At 48.7% G+C, this 23,669-nt stretch overlaps 2 long non-coding RNA genes across 3 annotated transcripts in view; one reads left to right on the top strand and one right to left on the bottom strand.

Moving 5' to 3' along the window:
* Nucleotides 1-954: 954 nt before the first annotated feature.
* On the bottom strand, nucleotides 955-4,921 carry LOC136992249 (uncharacterized). Its single transcript, XR_010884350.1, has 3 exons — nucleotides 3,047-4,921; nucleotides 1,380-1,723; nucleotides 955-1,230 (listed from the first exon to the last, which is right to left on the bottom strand). It is a non-coding gene; the product is annotated as an uncharacterized lncRNA (long non-coding RNA).
* A 7,549-nt stretch (nucleotides 4,922-12,470) lies between these two features.
* The window catches only part of LOC136992248 (uncharacterized), a 34,507-nt gene continuing 23,308 nt past the window's right edge, over nucleotides 12,471-23,669 (top strand). For both annotated transcript variants that reach the window (XR_010884349.1, XR_010884348.1), the window contains exon 1: nucleotides 12,471-12,739. This is a non-coding gene — a long non-coding RNA (uncharacterized lncRNA). The remainder of the gene's footprint in view (nucleotides 12,740-23,669) is intronic.

Below are 23,669 nucleotides of genomic sequence, written 5' to 3'. Positions count from 1 at the left end.
GGCTGCACTGTGCCTTTCCGTAAGGATGATGGAAGTAGCGGTGCCTGGGGAGGCCCCGGGGGGGCTTGCGCTGGTTTAGCCACGGCAGCGGGCAGAGGGCAGGGAGGTCCCCCCTTTTCCCGCGGGAGCCGAGGGGGGTCGCAGGGCTTGCTAGCAAGGGGCGGGAAGCACGTAGCAGACACATCTCCTGGAAGAGAGGTGGATGTGGGGCTCTTGGGGAGGCTACTCCCCGTCCCCGAGCGGGTCGGCGGCCCGGCTGGTCTCCCGCCTCGCTGCCGAGCCTCGGGCCCGCGCCTGGCGCCTCTCCGCGCAGGTGGGGCCTCCGACGTGAGACGCCGCCGGCTGTCAAAGTGAAAAATAGCTGCGGCGTTGCTCGGCGGTGACAGCCTGCCCTGTCTTCACCTTCGCTTAATGGGGTGTTGAAAGACAAGGCAAAAATGATTTTATGAACCTGATAAAAAGTGTGTGTGTGTGGGGGGGAAAACAACTTGCAGCGGCTGGGACAATCTGCGGCTTGCATTCCCTCTTTCTGAAAAATTACAAGGTGTACTAAAAAGTGATGGCTATGAGAGAGGGAGATTGTCTGTGGCTGCAGACTCCGGCTGCCACATATTCTGCAATGTATTTTCTTTCTGTCCGGGAAAAAGCTGTGGATGAGCTCTGTGCCCGTGTGACAGTGGCATCCTGAATTTTCTACAGTGCCTAGGAAAGAGGGGTCCCACAGTTTGGAGATACCTAAACTAAAGTTAGCTGAAGGAGCATGAGTTTTAGAGGATAGTTATTCAGCAAATTCAGAAAATTCAGCTGCTGAATGCTTTCAGGGCATCTCAAACCAGGGGTCTGCTTTATGACAATTTTGCATCCAGCCCCCCTTTGCCTTGCTTTCCCATTCATAAATAAGACCACTAATACCCTTATCAGCAAAGGGATTTAGTGAAGATAAACAGATTTGTTTTTAATTCCTTCAGAAATCATTCCAGAAGTACAGAAAATAAACAGGAAGTATTTGGAGTCTCAGCATACAAGCAAAACTACAATTTAATTGGCACTGCGGAGATTCAGAGGGACATATCACAGATTACAAATATGGGTAGAGAAAGGACACAGCTTATTCAGGAAAACTAAGTGTTTTTTAAGGAAAAAGCAGTTAAATTCTGCAGCAAATCTCAGGAAAGGGTGTCCTTCGTCTGAAATTCAGGAAGAAGCAAGAGGAAAACTTGTTGCATGAGCCTGGAGAAAGATAAAAGGGGAGAAGAACAGAGGCACTGTCACGTTTGGGGTTATTGCAGCCTACTCGATCAGCAGGAAGAGCTCTGGAAAGACACTGTGTAAGCAGCCGCTACGATAACCGCGTATTTGTACCGAGGAAATTCACCTACCGCATGCCGCTGCAAGTGCGGGACGCGAGGGGACCATCGCTGAAAGGATCCCGGGCTCGGCGCGTGTGGGGACGCCCAGCAGATGTGCTGCCTCTCGATGGCGGCAAGACCTGATTTCTTTCGGATCAGAAGCTGGGAAAGCTGGGATCTCGCAAAGTGGCGCACCGCTCGTGAAAAGCACGAGCCCACCCGCAAGGATTCGTCGTGGCGCTCGGTTCCCTGTCCCCCCGGGAGGAGGCGGCGGGAGCCGTCTGGGAGGGCCCCGACCAGGCTGCTTCGTATTGCAGCCGTGCCTTGGCTCGCGCAGCTTGTAAAATCCGGAGGTGACAGCCAGCTGGGAAGAGCTGCAAGCGTTTTGGAACAAAAGATTAATGACCTAAATGCTCTTGATATTGTAAAAATGAGGTCTGAAGTTATCAGTGAAGGTACAGGACAAGTTCTATACTTGGAAAATAAATCTAATGAAAAAAATGAGAGGGTGTGTTTGGAGCTAGAGCATGTGCTGCAGAAAAGGATCTGAAGATAGTGGTGGATACTGTACTGATGCCAGCAACATGATCACGTTGTTAAAAGGCAAATTGCATTCTGCGATGTATTTACCACCAGGATTTTTTTTAAAGCAACAGGAATTATTCTGTATTCTGTATCATTCTCAGTTTGGCGAAGCTTCAGTTGGAGAAATGCTTCCAGCTGGAGATCCACACTTTAAGTAATGTGTGGATGAGAGAGAGAGAGTTCAAAGACGATCAGCAGGAATGATAATTTAGAGCATGTTTTTCCCCAGAGAAAGGAAAGAATTTGGGATTGCCGAATCTGGATTTTGAAAGACTAGAGGATCTGAGGACATGGGAAATCATCTACTATGTATTAAGTTTTGTTAAAATGGTGCTAATTGACTGTCTTTCACAGCCACTGGAAATAAAATAATAAAAAACTGGAGTAACTGGGAGCAAGGTACGTGTAGGTACCATGCCAAGAAAGTAATTTCTAACTATAAAGATAGTTAAGCGTTGAAACAAGTTATCCGGAGAAAATACAGTGTTGGCGGTTCAGCAGGGCAGACTTGGACGAGCGGCTGCCAGGGACACGTCTCCCACCACAGTTTAAGGGTGGACCAGCAGATCACCTACAATCCCTTTCAGACCCACATTTCCACAATGCCATGAAAATTATGGATGTTTTTTAAATGCCTCAGGAGGAAGCCGGAGTCCCACAGCAGCATCCCCATTGGAGGACATACAGAAAATAAAGTCTGGGTTACCGCTTGGGTGGTGGGAGTAAGACAAATATTGCAGATCTGCAGCATTTGCTGGGCTATTGCCACTCGCTGGGCATGCATATAGTTACAGGCCACACCGTCACTTGTGAGGAAGAGGGCAGAATTTGCACTACTGTTTCTGGGATGCTGGGGAGTGGATTAAACCTGGAATATTAAAATGTACTTTGAAAAAATATGACTAGCTGTAAACTGTGGAGTGACTTGGATGGAAAGGTGTTTGATTCATAGAAATGGCAGCCTTACAAAGCCAAGCTTTGGAAGTATTTTAAATGTCTTAGATGTGATAAAAATACATAAATATGAAGTCACATAAAGGGAATAAAATTCTCATGGGAAATACATAGGAAAGCCGGGACTTTCAAAGCGGTTACGGGAATGCGGCACTCACTCGGGGTGGGCACGTCCAACGATGCTGACAAATTGGGAAGGGTTCGGAGAGGAGCTGCCCGTACGATCGGAGGTCAGGAAAACTCGCCTCCCTCAGAGACATTTAAAGAAGTTCAATCTATTTATTTTTAGAAAGGAAAGGTTAAGATCACAGTCCTCAAGTATCTCCAAAGGCAAACGTTTTTAGTAGTTGCTGGTTCTTTAATCTAGCAAACAAAGGCAAAACAAAACCCCGTGGATCGAGGCTAAAGCTAGACAAATTCAGTCCAAAAGGCCGTCATTTTTTAAGTGTGGGTGGCGTTACGTTTTATTGTGGAGCGATTTGGCAGGGGCAGGGGCAGGGGCAGAGCCTTTCTGCCAAGGCTTTGGCTAAAAGACAAGTTGTGGCTTGCTGCAGGAGTCGCTAGCTGGTTACCTAAGGGCCGTGTCGCCCAGGAGGTCAGACGAGATGGTTAGCGTAGCCCCGTCTAGTCTGCGGATCGCAGTTTTATGTCACACGTGCTGTTACTTGGATTAAAGTGAGGGGAGGGAGTCAGGCGACCTGGCTATTGACTCGCCAGCGAGGCTGTGGAAAGCCCTCCCTTTTCTCTCTTTGGAAGCGCGTTGGAAACTTTGTCTGCTGATTGTCACTCCTTTTGAGAGCTCTTCCCAGTTTTAAAGTATCAAAAAAAAAATTGCTCAACCTGAGGACGCTCGGGAGAGTATCATGTTTCTAAAAAAGGCAGGACCCACAAACGCATAGGGCTGGGGTGCACTTGGCTTTTTCACACCTGGTCACCCATATTAATCTGTCCTAAGAGCAAACGGCCTAAATCTGTTTGCTGAGACGGGTGCTTTTAGCAGCTCAGGGTGTCCCCGAGAAGATCGCCCTGGGCGGGCCGTTGCTGAAGGGCCAAGATGCCTCTCCCAGGTGAAGGCAGAGAGCATGTGTGTTTGCACGGACCCGTGACTGGATGTGCACGTACGTGCGCACATACATGTTCTCTAGCCGGGAAAGACACTTCGGCTTAAAAGTTTGCAGCTTAAGAATTTGCAGCTGATGCAATTGATACTGCTTCACTCCAAGTTTCGGTGAGGCCCCCGCTCTCCACGTTGAAAGCAAGTTGATAATTTCTCTTTTGCCACTGCGGTGTTTCAAATGTAATGTTTTTCTGGTAGGTAATATTCAGCACGTCTCCTAGCGACGCTGCTTCTTTTATACATACTGGTGTCCTACTGTGGAGCTGGAGTTGGACAACGAACGGCGCCTTTTCAGTGAGAGTCTCGCTCCTGCAGGTGTTACCTGGAGCAAGCTCGGCTGCCGCGAGGAGGGCAGGATTTGGTCCTGGAGCCGAGCATCCTCTAGCAGCGGGTGCTTTACGCGTTTCCGTCTACTTAAACTCACTGATACTTTTGCTCCAGTCCAAGGGTTTCGCTACCACCCGCAGGGGCCGGGAAGAGCCACATCCGGATGCAGGGCCCCTTTGCGCCATGTGCTCTGATCCTTGAGGAGTTTGCACATCTTAACCGATCACCTTCTCACCCTCCCAATTACCCGCTCCGGCAAAATCGGTAAATGGTCAACGCCGGCGGAAACCCTGCCGTGCTCCCTGAAAGGGGAGTCCTGCGCGCAGCTGCAGCGATGGGGTTTAATGCAGCGCATTCGAGCGTTTGCTCTCCCTGGGAGGTCGCTCTCCTTTTCCCTGCTGAATTCCCAGGTGGCTTCACCCCCCCCCCCCCCAAAAAACCCTTCCCGCTTTTGTGCGTTGCTGCGCTCACCATTAGACCGAGGTGGCTTTCGCTGATAACGCAAAGGCCGGGGGCAGCGTATCCGCGGATAATGGGGCCGGGCTCCCCGGCGGCACGCAGCTCAGCTGGAAGCAGCTTCCCGCGGTGCCCCGACGTCAGCCGTGCTGCCCGGAGCGGGCTGCCTCCGGCCGAGCGGAGATCGAGGCAGCTGCCTGCCGTGTGATTTGTCTGCTCTGGGAGGATTTTGCACGGGTGTGTAGAAAAGCTACGGGAGGGTGATTAAAAAAAAGATGTTTCTTTTCAGCCGTTATGGGTTGTAGCAGGGGAAAGTGCAAGTACGCTATTGCATATACACCTGGAGCAGAAAGCCGGCGGGAAGGCAGGAGGCCTGGGGGACGCGGAGGATGCAGCTTTCGGTGGGTCTGGGGTGAATCGCAAAGGGCTGCTGGGGTTAACCCCGCGCTCGCTGGGGCTTTACCCAAAAGGTGATGTGGAGAGGAGTGAGACCACCGGGGCTGCGGAGGGATGCTTGGCTAGTTAACTTGCACCCTTGCCCAGACCCCCGAGATGCAGGCGCTGCCAGGCATCGTAGATTTATTGCAATTTGTTGTTTTCCAGGGCTTTTTTTCATCTTCCCCACTTAAATTTTGGGCTTTCTCTCTGCCAGTGGATTTTCAAAATATTCAAAATATTCTTGCAGCATGCCAGGCCTCATCCCAGGGGATGCGCTAAGCTGGAATTAACAATTAACATCTATTTCCGAGCCCCTGAGAAAAGTGTTGACACTCTTCCGGCTGTTAGGCAACAAACAATGGGAGCTGCTCTGCCGCTGTTTACCTCCCGCGCGCTAATTGGGCTCGTACGTGTGTCTCCGTGGGTCCGCACCCCTGCCGCGGACCTGCTCGGGGAAGTCCTGGGAAAGGAAGCAAGGGCTGAGCTAGCCAGCTGTGCCGCTCTGTCAGAAGACACGGGAATAAAGTTAGCAACGCAGATTAAAAAAAAAACAAAACACCCCCCCCCCCCCAACACACAAAATTTGGTCTGCAGACCTGCTTGCCTGGTTTCTGTGAGCAAACCTATTTTGAGCGCACGTTCCTGTTCCTCGTTTCCTCTGCCACGGACTGGATGCTGGTGCTCTTCCACTTGACTCTTGCCATTGCTGCGACACATGTGTAAACCCTTGCTGTTACTACTATGTATATCTTGTGTGGGTCGACGCCTGGGCTTTCAAAGGCACAGCGTACTTGCTGTTCATCTGCCTGTAGTCGAAACGGCGGCAATTCCCTTACTGCGAAAAACAAAAGAAAAACTACGCCACAGAACGGGAGGGTTTTTTGCACTTTTCGTAGGAGTTTGGCTCAGATTTTGGCCGAGAGCAGCGAGGCGGGGAAAGATGCTCTGTTTCTTTCTTTTGCCCTCAAAGTGAGGGTCGGGGACCTCTTCAGACACGTCCCATCAGTGTCTTTAAAAGGTGAAGGCTAAGTCCAGCATGTCCTCTGTGGCTGGAGTCCTGAGAAATGGCGGCCCGGGATTGACTTTTGGGGCTTCTTTTGCTCCTAAAGGGAGGAAAAAATTGCGCCATCTTTCACTGCTCTGAAACGCTTCTGCCTGCTGTGACTCCAACCCCACTTTCTCTTGCAGGTCTCAGCCTGGGTCTGCAGGAGCTGCCTTCCGTATAAAGCCCCAGCGCGGAAATATGCAGAGGAAAGCCTTTTCCGGCCGCTCCGCAAGAGGGGGAATTGGGGAAGGGATTTCCCCGCGGAGAAGCGGCAGCGCGCTCCCGGTACGCACCGAGCTGACGCTTCCCTTTTCTCGCTTTTCTTGCGCTGCCTCCCGCTGCAGCGGCCGCCAGCGCCGTGTCCTGAGGCCAGCCGGCACCGAGTTTCTGCCCCACGGCTAACCAGGAGCCTTTTCTCACCTTTTGATGCTTTTGGCTGTATTTAGATGGCACCATCGTGCTGCAGGGTAGGAAATCGCTTAGAAAATGCCCACGCCGCCGAATGCGCAGTTGAGGGCTTTTTTTGTTGTTGTTTCCTTGGCAGGTTTATTTAATGTTAAGGTGGCGAAAATATTTATTTATGGAAAGCAGTTGTTGGGTGGTCGGTAAAATCGCTGGCGCTTCCTTCCAGTTTTAAGCGGAAAGTGTGGCTCTCTGCATATCAAAGGCAACACAAATCATCACAAACGATTGCTAAGTCATTAGCAAAGACGGCGAATGCCGGTCGTCCTAATATTGAGCCTCCTGGTGCTCTCCCTGGAATTGCCTGGCTTCGTTGCATCCTGCTGCATTTACAGTCTGCTTTCTGCTATCGGCAGATAGGCTGACAGCCATTTAAACTCTTGTTTAGGAAAAGGCGAGCGCGCTAGGGTTTGGGTGAATTTATGCTATTTCATTTCTCGCTCCGCCAGGATTGCCGTGATTTACGCAGGGCGGAGGGGAGGAGGGCTTGTGGCTGCGCGGAGCCGAGCGCCGGCGTGGTTTTGGGGGGGGCTCGTGCGGAGGGCGGCCCGGGAGTGAGGGTGGTGCCGGGAAGACGCCCGGTGAAGAGACCAAGGCAGACGTAGCACCCCATGGGAAACCCAGGGAGCATTTCAATAACAGGGACTGGACATGGCGAGAAGGAAGCCAAGACCAAGAGTTTAATGGGAAGTTGTTGAAAGGGCATCTCCTTCCAAGATTTTTCTTCCGTCTCAGGTTTTTCCTCCCTGTTTTGCTTGGCTTGCTTGTTCCCCCCCTCCCCGACACCCACTCTTGCACGCAACCCGAGTTGCCCCAGCAGAGTAGGCCCCTTTGCTGGCGTTATCTGCTCTAGTAATCACTTAACAGACGGGAAAATAGGGATGGTGGACACGTGCTTTTCTCTGTGAGCTACGAACGAGCTGGCTGGAAGATGATTTTCTCCCCTGCCCTGTGAAAAAGAGCCATAATCCCTCTTCCGCTTGTCACAGAATGTCCTTATTTCCATAGAGAATGAAAATACAAATTTTCAGAAATACATTTTCCACTTCAAGTTCAGAAAGCCCATATTTTTGTCATACAATACCTGGGGCGGTATGTTTTTACCAGCTTCCTTTAGGAGGCGTGAATTGTTGTCATTCTTATCCCAGACAAAATTCGGTGCTACTCGTATAAAAACAATTCCCTCGTATAAATGCCTTCCATGATTTATGCACCAGGCTACTCCTTTTGTGACTTGGAAATACGCTTTCCAAATGCTCTTCCTCAGTACGGCCACAAAACTCCTGCAGGTGAAGTTCCTTCGTCCCCATTCTGCGAAGAGAAGAGCGCGAGGAGATTTGTTCTTGCACCTTGAGAAAGATGAGTCGAGGTGGCATGAGGCACTACAGCAGGTCTCCCCTCTCCGCAGGGGAGACCCCCTTGTCTTCACGCAGGTCCAACTACGTTGCCTTTGTCCGCAGCCCGAACTGGAGCAAGACGCAGGTGTCCCTCAGCGAGGAGACCTGTGCCGCTAAGTCAAAACGGGACGGCCGCTGTCGTCGCTGGCGGCGGGTGCCTTGTGGAGCTGGGGGTGGGACGGGATAACATCTAGGGGCACAGTCCTCTTCCTGGAAGCTTTAAGGATTTAAGAAAAAAAAAAAAAAAGTCAACGCAGTTATTTCCCCCCCCTCCTGGCGTCTGAGCAGCCTCTCCTATTGCTGCTAGGCTTTGCAACTGCCTCTGCCCTTTGAGTTCCTGTTTTCGCTATTTGCCAGCGCACGAACAGAAATCCTGTGGCTTGAAGGCAGCGCCGGGGAGCAAAACGGACACGCCGTCTCCGCCTCTACCTGGCCGCCTCCGCCGCAGCGGGAGAGCCGCGCGTGGGCTCACGGCTCGCCGCGCGGTGGCCGAGGCTGCCGACGAGCCTTATCTCCTGTGGCCAGAGCGCAGCTCCTGACTGGGAGGGAGCCAAGGTGACGTCCCGTCACGCGAACAAGGACGTGGAAATAGGGCCGCTCCGCAGTTCACAGGGGAGATACATCAACACCAGATGGCCCGTAGGCTGACAACAGGAAAAATATGACTCGGGGCGTAGAAAGTGGGAAGTTGCGATGTCGGACTGAAACGAGCCGCCTGCCAGGTTTCACTGTTTAGTTAGCGTCTCTCGTCTTTGGATAAACACAGGACACTTGGTGCAAGGCTTAGTGCTCTGGCACATGACCTGGCCCATAAGCCTAGCTGCTGCTGATGTCTAGGAAGAAATGCTAGCTGTTTTTAGGACAGCTGTTATTTGCAATGGAGAGAGGGGAAACTGGAAAGGAAAAGGAAAAGCTGCAGAAATTGCATGGCTTTCCTTCAGGAAAGTAGCAAAGGACAACAACATCCTGAAAAGAGGGAGCGAAACTGCCTTGGCTGTCGGAGCCGGGGTGTCCCGGCGCCAGCCGGCGAAGGTGCGGGCACAGGGCCGCAGCCGAGGTGGCCACCGTCAGCGAGGGGCGTCCAACAAATCCCGGCGAGCCCTGCGGCCCATGCCTCCTCCTCGCTCCAACCCTTGTGTCAGACCAGGTGTCGGGGGAGAAGATGGTTTAAACCATCAGAGGGGAATGGCTGGGCGCTCTGGGCCTTAGCAATGGGAATCCTTCATTATCTGTGGAGAACCTGAAGGGAGCCCAAGCAAGAGTGATACGTATATATTTATATATGTATACGTACATGTGTATGTGCATGTTTTTAGCTGGAACAATTAGTTTGGGGATTTGTCATCTGGAGCGCCCTTAACTGCCCTCAAGTCTCAACACTTTCCCTTTTCCCACTCTTTTGAATTCCTCTCCCTTCCCTGCTACGGACCAGATCGAAATGGCTCATCCTGCCTTCTCCCTCTTCCTTTGAATCGCCTTTTGCTTTTGCTGGGGGAAAAGAAATTCCTGTAGTGTCGTCATTGCCACAGCTGAAATCTCCGGCTGGGCTGCCAGGTGCAGGAGGTTTCAGAGGCACTCCTCGTCCTAGAGGCAAATCTTATTCTTTGCAACATCTCTTTGGGGAAAAAACAATTTCCAACACAAAAAGGGACCTGCCTCTGAAAAAGAAAGAGTTTTTACCTTTGTGCTGGCTCAGCTCCAAGGAGCCAGAGACCTCTGCATTAGCTGCAGGATGGCTTGACAAATAGCAGTTGATGTGATGAATTGCTCGAGCAGAAATAGGGCACTGGAGGGCGGCTGGATGCACCGGCAGAGGATGGATCAGACGCTCCCGTTGAAGCCTGTGGCAAAGGGGAGCCACCAGGGAAGATTTAGCAGCAGCGCAGGACCTGGAGGGAGGCATGAGCCGGGAAAGCGAGGCGGTGCGGGGACCTCGGTGACGACTGGGCATATTTTTCAATGTGGTATATGCATGATGATATATGCAGACACAAATATATGTATATTTATATACATAAACACACACATATATATACACACACACACATGCTCTGTTCCTAGACTGAGTGCCTTTACTGAACCCAGGCCCAAGGGGATGCAGCCCCGGCAGCAAACTGGCTCTAGGCTCGCCGTGTCCGTCCGCGCTCCGGCGCAGCGGCCGCTTGCAGGGAGCAGCGAAGCTGACTCAGTGTCGGTGGGTGCCCGCCCTGCCTGGGGCTTTCTAAGGCTGTCGCCTGCAGGGTTAGTGAGTTCAAAATAGGACGGCCGCCCCGCCGTGACCTGGGCAGGAGTCACCAGGCACACCTGAAAAAATAACGGCGCGTGCAGGCTGCTTCTGAATCAGCGATACAGAGATGAAGCGGTCCGCGTTTCCAGCCGGCCTCGCGTGCCGCCCCGTCGCCTCCCTCGAGACCTTCTGCGTAATCTTCCTCCGCTGGCCGGGGCTGGGCTGTAGCGATAACCGTTGGCACCGACGCCATCTCTCATTGCTCGCTGCTGTCACTTCTCTGAATTGGAGCAGGTGGCAGATGATTCATCTCTAGAATCATTATGATTTTCATCTGCAGACTCAGGTTAGATTTTTTTTTTTTTTTTTTAATCTCCAGATGATTCATCTGCTTATGCTGGTACTTCAAAAGCTTCAGTCCCAAGGGCATTGTCTTCTGTGGGCCGTCTTCGAGGCAGCCCCGGCGGAGCTGGTCGCCTCTCCTCTGCTGAGGCACACGGGCTTGGGTTTTGTACCGTCTGCTTTCTGCTTTCTTGTTTAGGTAAGGCTGGCTGTCTAGCTGAAGCCGTGGCTCTGCAGGCACCCCACCACTTGCACGGCTCTCCATAGCGCGGGCGTAGGCTGGGGCAGGACGTGGGACGGGGCGGACGGCCACGCGGCTCCCGCTGGGTGCTGCGGCGGGGGCCGGCGGAGGCGGCTGACTTGCTCCTGGTGGGGGCTGGCAGCCAGCGGCGGGCGCTTCCCCTTCAGCAAGGGAGGCACCGAGGTGACTCAGAAATGTTTCTCTGAATCGTCGCCTCAGGATTCCTGCGCGGAGGTGCGATTTGCACCTTTTATCTCACATAGGGCAGGTCTTACCAGAATGAGGTAATGTTTTCAAGACCATCGGGAAGCCAAGTGTTTGTGGCGATAGCCATGCTGTCTGCCTACACCCACTTTAGAAACCTCAAAGGCACCTAAAAATGCCTTGCTAATCTCTAACCCTGCAACCCCGGGTTTCAGAAGTTAGGCTCTGGCCTTCAGGAAATACAGGGCTATCGCTGCAGAGGAGTATTTTCTCTTCATTAACCTCTGCAAATGGGACAAGAAATGCTAGGGTTCAGCACATCCAGGTATTCCAGGTCACAGGTGGGCACAGAGGTCTCCAACAAGCAGCACCATGATTCATCCTCATACGCTGGCTTGTAAAACAGCTGAAGGTGACCATTGCAAGGGTGAGCTGGCTCCCTTCATAACCTTCATGAGCTTCTCCTGGAGGAATAACATGCACTCCAATATCTGAACATCACCCGTGACCTTTGGGAATGCGTTGATCTAACGCCTGTAACAAGGGCTAAGGATGGCTTTTATGTACGCTTTGTCAAAGAAGTCCCCTGAGCTAGCTGCTTGCAGTGGTTAGGAAAGATGAAAGAGGATAAATGATGTGGAAACTCTTGCTGCTTCTCAGCAGAGATAGCATTACCTGTCTGGATTAGTAAGGCATGGTAGGCATCAGCTAGGTGTAAAATTTCCTGCCCTCAGGAGAGCCTTAGCACCGATTTGCTGTATGGGGTCAATGCAAAGTTAGGGCACTGGAAATCTGAAAGGGAAACTCAAGAGCTGTGAGGCATGTCCATGCGGACGTGGTGTTGGGCAGTCAGCTATCAGGCTGTGACATTTTTCATCATCATCTAACCCATAATATTTTAGGATGTTGCTGGCAACGATTACTGCAACATGTTCTGGTCTCACAAAACCATTCTTCAAATGGCTTCTGAAGTGCTTGACTGAAAGTGGTGAATTTGGCTGAAAAGTCTCATCCCTTGAGAAATGTCTCCCCTGAACACCCCTGGAGCTCTGATGCTCCTTCATGGAGTGGCTCAGCACGTCCTGACGGACTAGCTAAGAGAGACTAAAGCACTCATCTAGAATAACAAAGCACATTTTAAACTTTTAAGAGCACTGAAATGAAATCCTTTCAACCATTAGTAATAAAGCTAGTTAAATATTGATTGTCTTCTATAGGCTGGCCTGTGAGGTGGTGAGAAAGAGCAGCTGGAGATAATTAGGGTTGGGGGCATGAGGACTTTGAACAGGGTTTTTCCGAGCACCAGTTGGAGACGGCAAAAGGGAAGGGCAGATGAATGTCAAAGAGTTGTGAAATAAGCTCAGAGAGTGAGAAGATTTTGAAGCTAGAGATATTTCCAAAGAAAGAGAAGAAACTGAGACTGCAGAGTAGCCTGATGAAATACGGACCGCGAGGGAGCCAGGAAGGGGAAGTTCTTGTTGTCTTAAAGGGAAGACAGGATGGAGACAGGCACGGGATGAGGAACAGAAAGAGGCTGACGGACGTGGAGGAAGGACTGAAGGCAGTATGGGTGAGAGCAGAGAGACCCGTGGGAGGTATGCAGGGTGTGGGAGAGGAAAGGTGTGGGAGGTAGAGCAAAGGGAGGTGTTAACACCCTGCCACTGAGCAAAGTGACAGAGCAGCGAGAGGAAGTTAAGCAGAAGCAGGAGCTGGGGCTGAGTCTGGTGACAAGGGGTGGGCAGGAGAGATGAGCAAAGCTGAGAGCACCGGGGATGGAGGACCAGCACCCAGCATATGGACATCATAGAAACCATTTAGATGTGTGGCTTGGACACCACCACATCCACTCACATCTGCAGCCCCTGCACATGTTCCTGAAGTCCCTGCTTTCTCCCTGCCCTGACCATCGTGCTCATGTTTGGGTTTTGCGATAGCTCCAGCTGTTGGGCTTTGCCGCCAAGTGCGTGTCTTTTGTATTTGTGTGTGACCGTGCATGCTGTCCATGCAGGCATAGCAGAGAGAGAGCGCAGAGGAGGTGACCAGGAGGCGGAGATGAGGGCGAGACGGGAGGGAAGGGCTGGAGAAGGTTTTCCCTCTGGGGAAACAGCTGGGATGGAAAATAGGCATCTCTTTTTGAAAGGAGGAAGATCAGGTAGCACCATCCCGGCTGTAAGCTGTCTGCTGCCTTTTTGATACTTCAGATTTTGACTTTATAGTTTATCACACGGTGTATCCCTGCGCAGGGATTCAGGTGTAGCCCTGGGCTGGATGTTGCAATATTTGGCTAAAGCTGTTAACGTGGTGCTCTTTTCGCATTGACCAATGTGCCGTGACTGAACGTAGTCCGTCTAAAATGAGCAGAGGGCAAACGAGGAGCAGTACGTGGGGCAGCAGGTCCAAGTCCTGCCGAAAGCCCTGGCTTTGGTGCTGCGAGGCCTGCAGCTGTGCGCTTAGCTTTAGGCATGTGAGTCACCTTCTTGCTCCCAAGTCATCGCAAGCCATAGTCAGGCCGAACACCAAACCGTCCCACGTGGGGGCAGGACTCCTGGATTTCATCTGACTTCCACTTTTCCCTTAGCTCATCTTTTCTGCTGTTTTCTTCAGGCCTTTTAATTAGGGGGGAAAAAATTATTACATTTTAGTCAATGGCTTAAATGCCTTAAAAAATAGTAACAGTTTCTTACTCAAAGTACTTTCTTTGGTAGATGTGAATCGTGTCCTTTCTGTGGATAATTCTCCGCTGCTTGTGGATGCCCCTTTTTCCCCTCTGAAAATAAGAGTGCTGTAAAGAGCCTGCCTTTCTAATTGAATATGTGTGTAGACTGTGAAGGTGCAATCTAATACAATTAATGCTAATTAATTATTACATGGTCAAATGAGCAAGAAATGCACATGCAAAATCAAAAAAATTAATTATAGGAAAATGGGATAGTCAGTTGTGTGTTCAGATACGTATTTATCTGAGCAAGCATGTACTCAGCATTTTAAAATAGGGTTACTTAAGATTAAAAAAAAAAGAAAAAGTTGTGAGAAGAAAACATTTCCTAAAATACTCCCTCCTGCATATTTAAAAAAAAAAACAAGCTAGCAAAAATAGACAAAGTTAAGAAAGAGAGGCCGGTTTCAGTATCACTCACCTTCTAAAGAGAAAACATTGACATTATGCAGTGTGCTGCACTGTTGCCACGCAAACATGCCCCGATTGTGAATTTAGTCATTCCCTCACTATCGAATAAGCAGAACGGGCCAAACGTTGCTCACTTGACTCTGAGTGGGCGGCGTTTCGTTTTGCAGGCAATCCCACTGCCACTAGAGAGAGTGGGGAGAGGCGGCGAGCGGATGGGTGACCGAAACCGGCGGGGCAGGCGAGCGTGCAGGCGACGACTGGTGTGATGAAGTTTGGCCGAGCCCGGGCTCGGGTAGCTGCGGCAGCTGCGTGCAGCCAGCTTCTAGACAAGCATCAAAGTACCTGCATGCAGAGCAGCCCGAAAGTACCTGTATGGAGCAGCTCCTCCGGCTGCTCCGCGCTGGCTGCCGCCTCTGCCGGCCGCCCTTCTTCTTCCTCGCCGCTCGGGAGCGGGGAGTATTTCCCCCCCGAGGTTTTGTTCGGCTCTCCGGCCCGACCCGTCTGCGCCTCTGGGTATGGAAAAAATGACGGGAGACCTCCAACAGCCGGAGCTCACGAGCAGCTGCTGGCCAGAGAGCATTCGCTTGCGGCTTTCAGGCAGAAAAGGTCTCTCACGGCTGGGTCTCGTCGAGGGTATCGTGCTTCGGAGGCGCCGCCGTGGGTTACGGGCGGGATAGGTGGCCTTCCCCCATGGCAGAAGGGGACACGTGTCTGCCTGAGCAGCCCCAGAGGAGGGGCAGAGCACAGAGTCACAGGAGAAGCAGCGCCTATGAGAGAGGTTAAAAGTATATAGCATTATAGCCAACGTTTCCCACTCTCTCTCTTCCCCCTCCCATCCAAAATTCTGATTTTAGATGTTTTAATGAAAAATCAAGTTTTCAAAATGTTTTCAAAAATAATTCCTTAGTGGAAAATCTATCTTTGTCCTAAAAATCAGTTCTGATTGATTGAAAATTTTTACTAATCCTAGTGTGAAGACTTGCAGTGCCAAACTGTGTTTATGCACTTACACCTTTCCTCTGAAAAATAAGTGGGAGGAGAGTGGACAGAGCTTTGGACCTTCCTCCAAGGAAGACGATGATAACATGCTGCTGGTACACATTGGTGCAGAATTTCTATCACCTCTGGGGGAAAAAGGAAAAAAAAAGGAGGAACTAGTCTTTGGAAAGGGGTAATCATCCAAATGTTTCCTGGCATCCGCTCTTGCACAGAGGGCTGTAAAACTAATGCTGCATTGCACCTGAAGGCATAATCGAGTCCTCAGAAATATGGAGCAGCAAAATTTGTGTCTCTGAAAGGAAACAGCACTGCTGATTTGGGATTCATTGAATGTTTTATCCAGCCACAGGCATCAGGTCAACCTCCAGGAAGTGGGTGGATGAAAGGGTGAGGAGCAGTGTGTGATTTGTATTAAATTAGAAATAATTGGTTAAGCCAACACCAGTTCCAAAGAGTCAGCAGAGCATTTCCAGTAATTGATTTTTTGGGAGTCTTGCCTGGTGCTTTTTTTTCTTTTCTTTTTTTTTTATGAATCTATCCCCTGATGATTAACTAAGTAATTCCTCTAGCAATTACATACTCCCTGAAACGACAGTTTCCTAGCTTAGAATTTACTAGGAGCAGCTCTAACTCACATACTTGTGGAGTTTACTTTTCTGGACCAGGTCCACCCTGTCTCTCCAGACATGCCCCAGCCCTGCCAGCTCCTACTGCCCACAGCTCCTGCCCTCCACCCTGACGCACACACTTGATCCTCCGCGCCACCCATTTTAACGAGAGACCCTCATCTCAGCTTTTCTCTGGAGAAAACTACAAACTTGAGAGCGTATTACGGAGACAAGTCCTTATGGCCACTGGCCAATGGCAAATGATTACAAACTAGCAGGGGCACCTGCTTCCTTTAGCTTCTTATAAACCGGATAATTATCCTTTTGCTTTGATGCTACATCGTCAGTGCAGTGTTGGCTTGTCAAGTTGGCAGGACCCCATGTGGTCTTAGCAACAGGAAGTTTCTTCTGTGAATGCTTAAAACGTTAATAATTATTTATTGAATAGGTAGGATGAGAGCCAGGACATAGCAGAAATGCAAGGAGTTTCCCAGGAGACCTTCCAAACCCTCTGAGATATTAGCAAGTCCTGCTGTAAAGTTATTAAAAGAAAAAAACAAAAAAACCTTCTCTAAAGAGCTTGTGGCTATTTTTCTTGTTCTCTTTCTCTCCCTCATTTACCTGGCCAAATCACTTCAATCTGCCTTTATTTAGTAAAGTTAAGGAAACCATTTTCTTTTATAAACTGAATCCTTCCTGATCTTGGTGGAACTGATAGAAGAGCAGAATACAAATCACAGCACCAAATTTATTCCCAACAAAGGGAGCTGTTGCTGCTAGTCCTGAGACAAACAGATAAGTCCAGTAATTATAGATAAGTGCTTTTGTTTGATCTGTATAACAATTTCTGCATTTTCAGGTAATTTCCCTTAGGTGTTCACACGCAGGTGGGAAGAAGTTCTCATACAGGCTGTATTTTAATTTATTTTCAATTGACTTCTTGATAAGCAAACAAACAGCTTTCCTTTTTTTTCATTTTTAAAACCAAACTTTTTTCCTGAGACTTTGTATGAGCTGAAGTTATGATTAGTTTTTAATTTTATGCTTTCTGATTCTCCCCTTCCCCCTAAGTAAAACAGCAATAAAATATGCTGTTACTTCATTCTTAATTTTCTCCAGCAAAAATGATTCAAAACGCCCTAACATCTTGCAAGCCTTTATTACAAGATAGGGGCCAAAAACCCATGTTGAGATTTGTCCTAACTGTGTTAGACTCTACACAAACTTCTCTTCTTAAGAGAGCCATTGCCAGTAGTGTGAATAACTCAAAACTTTCATTTTCCCAGCCTTCCTGCTTACACTTCAAATTCCTATGAAATACCAAAGGGACGGTCTCCAGAGGTACTAGCAGAGATACAAGCGCCTTGCTGGATCCCATACGCCCCCCACGTGCTCTCCTTAATGAGCTAACATGCAACCGGGATTTTAAGGCTGCCAGCAGAAACTTTCTCATGGCCAGGATTTTCAGAAGTGGATGCAGACTAAAGCCAGCTCTATAACTCAGCAGTGAAGTCAACAGCTTGTTTGCCCAGTTGCAGCTCCCTGAAACAAAGTCAAAATCATGGAGCAGGTTGATAAGCTAATGGTATGGCCCATGCAGTCATTTAGAAAATGCTCTTTCTGGCAGAAATCTCCCCACCGCATTTGTGTTTCTAGGTGATTGTGAGACATTTCCAGAGGTTCCTGCTAGGGAGGGATATATTTTTTAATGCGCAAAGTGAGCACAATAGAAGTCTGCTTGACAGCGTGACTGGAAATTGTTATTTTAACGTTGAGAGAGCAGCTATTCAAGAATGCCTAAAGCAAAACAGGTATGTCGAGCTTTGCGTCTTGCTCTTCCTCCACTCTTTCTGGCTCCTGGATTGTTAGTCTTGCTCCAGAATAGCAGCCTTCATCGGTTGTACCTTCAGCCTCACTTTGGTCATGAGGGTAACCCCAAAAAGGGGGGGCTCAGTCTGGCTGAAGATGAGGGTAGCTGGGTGGGGTTTTTTACTTTTTTGGGGGTGATGATGCCAGGGAAGGGAGGACGGAATGACAGTGCAGAGAGGCAGAGTGAGAGAGCATGGCCCCAGAAATCTGCTTGCTTGGAGCAGTCCTTGGTGGCCTTGTGATAGCTGTCCCTTCACAAGTGAATAGTGATGATTAATAATGGTTATAACGATTAATAGTCTTGTGGGTGAAGGAAACCTCAGACTTGGCAGTGCTGTGACTGAAGGGCACGTGAGGATTGTCTGCAGCGCTGTTTCTTGCAGTGAGGTGTTGAGGATGTCTCAGCCTGAGGAGCACTAGAGTTTCTTAAGTCTCAGCTGTGTTCAGGTTACTGCTACCACCTTCATGAAAAAGCTGGTATTGAACTGGCTGAAGGAAGGTCAGTGTAAGATAAATTTACTCTGTATGTATTTGTAGCTCTCCTGGTGGAACTGTCAAGGTCTAGCCAAGAGTGGGGCGGGAGGTTGATGGAGGATAGTCTGTGTAGTGTGCCAAGAGTAAGTGCATAGCATAGTCAAGTTTCAGGACTCCCAGCTGCTGGACCCATCTCTCCCGCAGCAGAACTAGCTGGACCTCCTTGGCCAAGAGCGCTGCTGTTTTGTGACTCTGGCACCAGGTCCACCTTGGAGGGCTACACTGAGTACTTCGGTGGGGTCTGCAGGAGGTGAGTCTCACCTCGTGTCTCTAGCTAACTAAAAAGTCAAAACTTGGTGCGCAAATGCATCCAATATTTCATTCCTCCGAACAAAAAACACACTAAATTAAAGGATCCAGCAGTGGTATCACTGAGGACCCCAAAATTCATCTGGTGAGTACCATGTAGATTGAGCTGAACCCATGAGTTTTTGCCATGAGTTTGTGAGGTCTTGGCCCAGAAGATTCTTAGGATCCTATTCTTAGGCAATGTAGTTATTAATAAATTAAAGGGGACTGGGATGAAGACTTGAGCACTGATCCACGATTGCCCATAGTGTTGAACCTGTAGCACACTTCTGAGTGCAATTCTGGTCTGTGCCAACTTGTGCTCCTGGAGTCAGTGCCTGGGCCCGGTGTGTCCCAGAGGAGGAAGCAGCCGTCCTGTCTTGGTGGAAGGAGAGCTCGGTTCGTGTGCACATGAGCCCATGCCCTGCGCTGTGACCTGTTTTCTTTAGTAGCATGGCTGTCGTCTCAATGTCTCCTAGAGAACGAGGTGTAGTAGAAACCTCAAACCCAAGCATGATAATTTCACTCTGTGTCATTATTGACACTGATCTTTCACTGATGGTTTTGGCTGTCTCTGGGTGTATCTAACCCAGTTTGGCTACTTTCCATTAGATTTCCCTTGGCTTTTCCTTTCCTGGACAGTTTCTGGGACCAGACAAATGGAGGATGACATGTCTTCTATTTAGGACCAAAGAATAGCGAGTAGAATAATGTTTGACAGCCTAATTGTGTCTGGCAGTGAAGGAGCACTGGTGTTTAATTGTGGGCCATGTTAGTGTCAGCTAGGTGTAGAGAGAATGAGTGTCTAATAAGTATTTGACACAGTTCATTATCAGTCATGGTAGATTAAATAACAAGACATACATTAACTCATTTAATAATTAGCTACTATCATATCAACTTGATAAAAGAGTACTATTAAGTAAGTCTGACATTGCATTAATACAGTCTTTAATTTTTAACATGGAAGATTAAGATAAAGCAACTGCCAAGGATTGTACTGTAACACCTTTTCCAGCTATCTTGGGGTAAACATCTTTTTGTCAGAGTTAAAACTCCCTGGGAGTACTTAACTCCCATGCTTGGTATTTCTCTGAAAGCTTGAGTATTTGCATTAATTGCTCGCTTACCTTGCGTTCCTTTGAGAAAAAATAAACTAGACATGGACATCTGACATGTCGGAGCCTACCTGAGAACAGAAAACGTGAGGATGTGGTGCAACCATGCAGAGCAAACATGACCATGCGTGGGGGAGCACTAAGAGGAAGGATGGTCAGAAGATCTGCGCTCAGCCTGTCGGTCTGTCGCAGGCTTCCTTTGTGGTGGTGGAGCTCTTACTTCACCTCCTCTTGTGTCAACTGCTTATCTGCGTAAAATAGCAATATTAATCTTTCTTTTTCATTCATTCATTTTGTATTTTTTTGTTCGCTATGTCACTGGTAGAGTTGTGGCGCTAAAGACCGTACGACCTATAAGGTTAACCAAATTTTGAATGCATTAATGCCATTCTGGGTAGTAAGGTGCTGAAAGCATAGCAACTGCTTTGTTGGCTGGTTCACGCCGCATCACCATTGACGATGTAGAAAGTGCTGCTTTACACCAATGCGGTAATAAAAGTTGTGTGTGGTTTGTGAGTAGCTTTGGTTGGTTACATCTATCAGGTATCCTCTTCATAGGGAAATGCCAGTAGGAGGTGGGATGAGAAATAATCGCTTCAGCTATAATCATTATGCATACACTGGTTATAAGTACCTTCTTTCTTCTTTGATTTTGCTTATTCGTTCTTGCTGACAGGCCGTACTCTAGCAGTTTAGGTAGCGTATCCCTTCCAGCAGCACCGTCGTTCCCTTGCCTGCCCTTCTGGTCTTTCAAACGTGAGCTAGAAAAGCTACCGGCGGAAATCGAAGCAGCTGGTATACACAGGCGTCAGAGTGGTCGTGCTGTGACCAAGGCACGTGGTGGGCGCCCAGGGGAGAGCAGGGCTACGATGGGGCCTCCCAGCCTTCCCGGCTGGTGGTTCTCCAACGTCCTGGGTGAAGGCAGTGTCTCTGCATTTAACGGTGCTCCGTGGGTTTCGCTGCTATGAATTAGCCCGCTCCTCTTTTGAACCTTTGCAAACTTTCAGCATCCACAGTGCGGTCCCCAGTTTAGCCAGCCACTGCGCAAATAAATATCTTTCTCATTTTCAACTAGCTGACTGCTAGCTGCTTATGGTTCCCTCTTAGTTCTTGTGTTCAAAGGACAGGGAGCAATCCTTACCCATTTATGTGTACCAGCTCATTGCCTTTGCTATGCACCTGGGCAAGCTGGTGCATGTTGGTGCATTTTTTGTTTTTTGTGTTTTATTTGGTTAAGATTTAGCACAGCAAGTTTAATATTAGAAGCTAGATTTAAGTTTCTTCTGGAAAGAATTTTTAGGAGATGAGTATCTGGTCTGTAAATAGGTATTAATTAACTTTATTATTAATTTCTGTTATTTATTTTTGTGCTGACATGAAAGATTAAGCGGCCATGCTGTAGAGGAATTGCTGAGGTCTTTATGAAAGGAGCTTAAACATTTTTATATCTGTACATTCCTTGCTAGATATTGCAATAATGCCAATGCCAAATATTAAAAAAAAAGATGGTAGGTTCAGAAAAGCACAGGTTAGATTAAAATCATAAGAATAAAAGGAATATTTTTATTTTAGCTCTTATTTACCTCCTGTTTTTTGAGACCAGTGGTTATGCTTGCAAGGGTTTTTCCTACACCCATATGCTGCACCAACATTTTTTTTATTACAATGAAAAGCAGATTCCTGTGCTATTGCTTGACTTAAGGGTCAAGGCTTTAAGAAAAGCAAATAAGACAAAATACTTGATAAAATCATGGAAGCTGGCAAGCTACTGTGGCAGTTTAAAGCAGCCATTTCTAGTGAAACAAGTTGACTAGACTGTTGGAGGAGGGAACAGGTAGATTTATTCTGAAAATCACATTAGCAGTGTTCATGCAGGAAAATGAGCTCTTGATGGGAGGTGCTAATTGTTATTAATTAAACAACTTACAGATTATATGATTAGTATTGACCCACAATATTAAAACAGTAAATTACTTATAGAGTGGGCAAGATGGGAAATAAACTAAGTTAATAAATCAAAATTAATGGATGTCTGGAACAATTACAGTCATTAGTGGAACGACAGTCGCTTTAAATATGTAAAGGGAAGTCTGTAAAGCTAATAATGTTAGTGTACAACAGGATTTGTTGGGATAAAAGGAGATCCTGACTACCCCCGAATCCACACTGGGTATCGAATGGGGGCCCTTGAGTGGGGGCACACCTGCAAACACGAGCGGCGTTTCTTTTCTATTATTTTCTCAAGGCTTCTCCGACAAATTGCTTCCAAACCGTATGCAATATGCACATTGCCACCAAAACCAGAGAAACTAATGACTCTAAATACGTCTCAGGATCAGGCCTTTGATGTGTTGTTCTCCTGGAGAGTTATGAAAAATAGGCAGTCCTTAATTTAATAAATCCAAACCTTGCTCTGAGCTCATAAGGGCCTGGTAAAGTGGTCCAATACTCAGGGAATCGCAGAGGGTTTGGAAGAAAGTGTGCTTTTCCAGCATCCGCTGGAGCCGCTCCAGGGTGCTGCTGGGACCCCGAGCCCCCAGGACCGGCACGGCTGCTTTGCTCCTGCTTGGAGTCGGCTCCCTAAAGCTGCCCTTCCTCCACCTCTGTGCAAAGCCACTGTACCGCGCGTGTTTTGGTGTCTAGAGACATTTGGGCAGTTCCTAGCGTCCCCTGTGCAAAACAGGCATTTATATCGGCCGGCTGGTTGCTGCACATGCCCCTTTTTCAAAGCGCAGGCGTAGCTGCTCTGTGCGTCGAAAGCCGTGCACGGCACCACAGGCGCCCCGGCCCTTTGCACCGCAGGATGAAATCGAAGGGGAAGAGCCCCACTAAATCCGGCGGCAAAACCTCCCCTGGCTTTTGGTGGGACTAAACACTTGGTCTCCAACCGGGAAACCTCTGGGGTCCGGAGGAGGTTTCCAGCAGGAAGTTTGCACTTGCGCCATGAGATACTTCCCCTGCTGAAGACATAGGAGCTTGTATCGAGGAAGCCGATCCTCTCGACCTTTCACGTGAAGCTTGGGCTCTGGTCATCCCCGGAAACCCCGGCCCCCGGCTTCTTAATTCGGAGACATGCACGGACCCTTAAACAGGGCGATTTGTCAGGGCGCAGAGAAACACAAACACGCTCTGAGTTTAAGGCAGAGCAACGCAGGCAATATGTTATGCATCTGATCCCCCTTATTCATGTCACACCATATTGCTAGCTTATGTGAAAACGCAGTGAAGCGTTAACACACAATAAGCAGGAAACCGAAGATCTCCAGCCATTTTGTATCCAGGAGCAAAGTTGTATTCTGTTACGGAGGCAGATTTAATCAACAGGAACCAGTGCTGGAGGGCAGTAACAGATAAGCAAAGAAATTAATCCCAGAGTCATTGTAATTAAAAACATCTGGGTGATGTCAGCCTGCCTAAAAGGTCATTTTCATGAAGAGGTGGTGAGCGCTCCTAAAATCCTCTTACTAATTGGCAGCATTGAGCCTTTACATTACATGCCTCCCTTTTTCTCTGTGTGTGTGTGTTTGGTGATATTTATGCGCTTGAATGTTCCCCCAAACACAGCTTTTCTCCTTTTTTTAATGTTGGAAAAGCAACGCCACTTAGGAATTTACGAGGACAAATCGGTGGCCAGACACTACAGCAGATGGAAGAATTTAACAAATTCCTATATACGTTGGACAGACTTACGGCAGATGCATCTTAACCCTCCGATTTGAGCCAAGTCTTTGTTTGTACACAGAGAAATGTTCTTTTTTATGAGTTTTTTTTTAACCAGCTCGGCAGGAGCAACGCTGCTCTCTCTCATATCCTCCTCTGGTGCAGCAGAGTCAGCTCTGGTGAGGGCAGTTTGGGCAGAAAATGGGTAAAGTTTTAACTTCCCTTCTTGGGACGTACACGCAGACTTTAAAAATCCTGATCCCTCAACCAGAGAAGGTGCCCTTAGCGCCATGAGAAAAGGCTGCGGTTAAGCTATTAAAGA

Source organism: Apteryx mantelli, chromosome 5 (genome assembly GCF_036417845.1).
Source record: "Apteryx mantelli isolate bAptMan1 chromosome 5, bAptMan1.hap1, whole genome shotgun sequence".
In the NCBI taxonomy this organism is placed as follows: domain Eukaryota; kingdom Metazoa; phylum Chordata; class Aves; order Apterygiformes; family Apterygidae; genus Apteryx; species Apteryx mantelli.
This window is presented reverse-complemented; position numbering and strand designations above follow the sequence as displayed.